The following is a 4851-nucleotide window of genomic DNA, read 5'->3' as shown; positions in this document are numbered from 1 at the left end:
GTTTCTGTGCTGTCCCAAACACCCTCTGCAGTGCCAGGGCTGGTCACAGGTGGCTGTGCTCCATCAGCTGTTGGTGCATGGCACAGTGGGATGTTCCTTGTTAGCTATGCAAAGCTGTATAATTACTGAAATGCATGCAAATAGGTTAATTAGGAAAGGAATTTAAAATGTGGCATTCAGCTTAGTTCACTGTAGGTTCCAGCTGGTAATTTGTGCAGGGAAAAGGCCACAGAGCTGGCTCCTGCAAGTAGAGGGGACGGGAATGTCGCTGTGTCTGTGCAAGGAATGCTGAATGGTGAGGGCTGGAAAAGCATTCCCCCTCTCTCTTTTGGAGGAAAGAGGTGATGGGAGGGCGCAAAAGCTAAGCTGGATCCTGTGGTTGTTGTCAGTGGGGTATGGTGGGAGCCATTTATTAGATCTGTTTGAAAAACAACGTAGTACGTGAACTTGGGAACTTCAATTTCTGTATCTGTCATGGAGTTCAAGACTGATGCCATTCATTAGGGAAATCAATGTATGGTTAAGAGTTTAAATGCCCAACTTTATACAATTTTCAACACGTTTGTTCGTGGCTGAATATAGGACCATTGTCTGGAAAACATCTGGGAATTTTGCAGAAAAACGTTGTGACAGACCTTGTCACTTTTGTATACAAAAGTGTAGCACCTTTTGGTAGGATTTTCTGGAAATAGAACCCTGGTTTTAAATGTAAAAAGTGCCTTTCAATTGTTCTGTTATTTGTGGAAAGGTGAATAAAACAATTTCATACAAACAAATCTGTATGAGCTATAATTGATAGGAATACCGTAGCCTCTTTGCCTTTCCTCTGTGCACAGATAACACAGCCCAAACCAGAGTTCCATAGGATGAAGGAAGTCTTGAACCTTGAAAGCTAAAAGCGAAGCTGGCAAACCTGGCTGGTAGATTCTGAGCCAACCTTAACCTTGTTTTCTGCTTTTGTTGCTCTTGGTTTGCAGGTTACAATTAGTTGATGCCATTTTGAGGTGCAAATGAATCAAGTTTTTCCACGGGGGTTATTCAAATTTCCTTGAAAATGTCTCTGGGTTAAAAATCCTTTGGGTTGCAGGTGGAACAGTTTGGCTTTCCTGTCAATAAAGGAGATGCTGGGAGGATGCAGCTCTTAAAGGGAGGATCCTTAAAGCCACTTCTGCTTCTCCAGCAGCATTCTCATCAACAGTTCTCTGTTACCTCTCACAGAGTTGGGTACTGCAGAGCCTCCAGTGACAGGGCCCTGATTAAAGGCCTGTGCTGGCCTTGGCTGCTCCAGCAGGATGTTACCTGTTATTAGCAAGGAGTGGAGATGTGTCAGCACTAACAATGGTCTGTGCCAGCCAGGGGATCTCCCTGCTGTGTCATCAAACCCCTCTTTGAGAGGGGTTTTTGAGGCGGTGCAGGGAGCCTGGCTCTGGTTTGTGCTGTGGCTCTGATTGTTGGGAGCAGCAGTGGAGCTGCTCTTACAGATAATAACTGGTGTGAGAACCTGCAAAAAACTTCCTGGGCTCCGATGCAGGCTCAGCACAAAGGGGTGGATTTGCAGTCGGTTCAGATCACTGTAGTCCCACTGAGGCCAACCAAGCTGAGCTGATTTACACAGAGTGTGTCCAGAGGCGCTCCCAGCTGATGGCATTTTAAAGCAGTGACATTTTAAATGAATCAGTGCCACTGGGATGGCATTGCTCTCCATCAGCTCAGGAGCACAACAGCTTCTTCAGGAAGTCAGGTTCTGATAAGGCTCTTCCCACTGAATTGTGTGTTATCTGGTGAACAGGTTTTTTTTAATAAAAAGCCAGTTTCCCATTGAGTACTTGTACCAGGAGCCATAGATAATAATTAAAAAAGAAATAGTTTGACCTTTTATGAGAAACGCTGTAAACTTTTGCAGCAAAATATTGATTTTAGTGTATTTGAAGAAAAAGAGTTCCAGGATTCACCTTTAGTGGAAGAGAAAGTCAGAAGCTCATGTGGAAACATCTGTAGTCAAAACCTGTGTCCTTCAAATGTTCTGGCTTACAGTAGTGTGAAGAAATAGTTCTAAATGTGGGTTTGAAACAAAATATCAGTTGAGTACAATTTAATTAATATGCTTTTTAAGAGATTCCAGAACAATGAGGTTGTGGATTACAAACTGCGAGCCTTCACTGAATAGCCTGGCAGTGGCAGAACAAAGCAGAGGGACCTTGGGCAGGAGCCCTGAGTGTGCTGCTTTCAGAAAAGCTCTGGGATGAGGTGCTGGAGGAGAAGAGGAGCCCTGTCAGGTTAGTCCTGAGATCTTTTCCACAACTGCAAGGGAAATCCAGTGATACCACAAACACACCAGCTTGCTTTGTCCTGAATGCTGTTAATAAAACCAAATTTTATGTGAATAGGAATGAAGTCCTCTGCAGCACAAGACCAAAACTTTACCAAGATATCAGCTGGATATCAGCTGAGTCTCCATGCAATTTCCTATAAAATAAAGTGTCAGGCTTGTGGCTGACAATCAGTTACTGGTTTGCCTGCCTCCAATCCCCTCTCCTTTTTCTTCTTTAATTCAGACGAAAAAGTCTGCCCACTACATGTCAGTAAGTTTTCCTGCCTTTTAACTTACACATTATCTCTATCTGTGCTGGTTTTGCATGAGTTCTTCTGTGTGTGTAATCAACTAATTATCTCTTATATCTCCAGCAGATAAGGCAAGGGAAAATTAAATTAGAATGAAACAGTAACAATTCTTCTAAAGATCAAAGTGTAATGATAACTACAAATTTTAACATGCAAGGTTATGCAGGGTTGCCTAAACAGCATGGACTTCACGTAGCTTTCCTGTGGTCCAATTGAGCATTTTGAATTATTTCCACAGTAAAATGCCCCCAATCTCTGAGTAAAGTGAGTTGAAAAATACTAGAGGTGTAAGAGCTAATTGAGAGTTCTGCTTATGTATATGTTCGTGTATTGATTTGTCAAGACAGCAGTTAACACATGATATAAAATATTTCAATTTAGTGCTCTTTCCATTGCCTAAAATTCAGTAATGCCCTGCTGTGACTGATACGTGGAGAGAGAAGAGTTGTGCTGTAGTGGTTTAGGGAGAAATTGGGTGCTCCAAAATAAAAACAACTCTCTTGGGATGGAGTGGGTTCTCCTGGCATGTGACTGAAGAAAAATCACTCCTGTGTCAGTTTGAAATTGAGAGTTTGGAATCAGTGCTGCAGGATAACGATGTGGTTTGGGTACCACGTGCAGGCAGTGCTCCTCTCTGTGACACCTCCAATATTAAAGCAAAGATACCTCCGAAATATTTGAGTTTCCAAGAGTTTCTGTCATTGTTACATATTCCTAAACTCTGGTTATGATAAGCCAAGCACTTGGCCTTGATTCCTTTCTTCCAGAGAGAGCCATTCACATTCGGGTCGTGTAGCAGAGATGCAGCAGCTTTGTTACACCACTCCAAAGTGTCTGGGAATGTTATTAAAACTGATAAAGTCCTTGGCTTGCCTTTTAGGGGAAATTGAGCCTAACTCAGGCATGATTAATCACGGGTCCAGCCCTGACATCACACCTGGCCAAGCACCATGGGGCACCTCGGGGGCTGAGCCAAAAGTTCCCCTATGTCCAACACACAACTCAGTGATTCTAGAAGGGTTCATACCTGAAAGATGTAAGGGGATTCCTCCTGATCATTTTGGTGTATGGGAAGAAAGGACCACTTTTCCTTTCCCTTTGGACTGCAGTATAATTTTGTGTCTTGTTAAATACATTTTCCAGCAATGCCAACATGTAGGGCTTGGGCAGCTCTGCAAAGGGCCCATATGATTGCTGTGTGACAGGACAAAGGAGCTCTGGCACTGCACATCCCCAGCCCTTTGGAGGGTCCTTTCCAGTGGGTTTGTTTAGAACACTCTCTGGAAATTCTGCAGGAAAGCTTTTGTTCTCTGCGTTGCTTAGTGATGCTTTTCTGTTAAATATGGGAAATTTAAAATAAAGTTTGTTTTTGAGACTGGAAAATGAGGATCCTGGTGAAGATCCTTTTTTTTCTAATATATCTATTTGGCATGCAGTAGCAGCCATGCCATTATTCCATGCAATGCATTTGCATTTAGTCTGTGATACAACCCATGGGTGAGGGAGCTGGACAGTCTCCCACATCATTACGGGATTTGTTGGTGCCTTATGCACAGCATCCTATAGACACTGGATGAACAGCAGGGATTTGCCTGCAGAAGTTTAACCCAAGTGCATAATCAGACATCTCCCTCTGTACAACAACTACAGGGCATATCCTCATTTGTTCTCTAGCTCTGGGAGGCAGAGGAGCTTGTACAGTAGGCTGGATGCTATTCAATAAAATATTCTCTCAGAAGCACATACTCTGAGGCAGTTATTGTGCAAACTGATTTTTATCTGAATGCCAGGGCACTTCATCTGGCCCCTTTCTCTGCCTGTGTGAAGGTATTCTCTTTTATAAAACTAAAGATGAAATTAAGATTGGGATAACCTTTTGGAGGAATGATAACGAGGTCTCTTTCTGAAAGATGATGTCACAGAAAAGTCTGTAAGGGAGCATTTATTTGAGTGAGTAGATTTACAGCTGTCACTGTTTGAGTCCTGTCTGTTCCAGAGTGTTGCCCTTTCTAAAAAAGGGATTACAAGGAGGCTGGAGAGGCACTCTTCCCAAGGGCATGCAGTGATAGACAAGGGGTAGTGGCTGCCCAGTGCCAGAGGGCAGGGCTGGATGGGAGATTGGGCAGGAATTGTTCCCTGGGAGGGTGGGCAGGCCCTGGCACAGGGTGCCCAGAGCAGCTGGGGCTGCCCCTGGATCCCTGGCAGTGCCCAAGGCCAGGCTGGACATCG

The sequence above is a fragment of the Corvus brachyrhynchos genome, unplaced genomic scaffold (genome assembly GCF_000691975.1).
Source record: "Corvus brachyrhynchos isolate BGI_N302 unplaced genomic scaffold, ASM69197v1 scaffold66, whole genome shotgun sequence".
NCBI lineage: Eukaryota > Metazoa > Chordata > Aves > Passeriformes > Corvidae > Corvus > Corvus brachyrhynchos.
Note: the sequence above shows the minus strand (reverse complement) of the source record.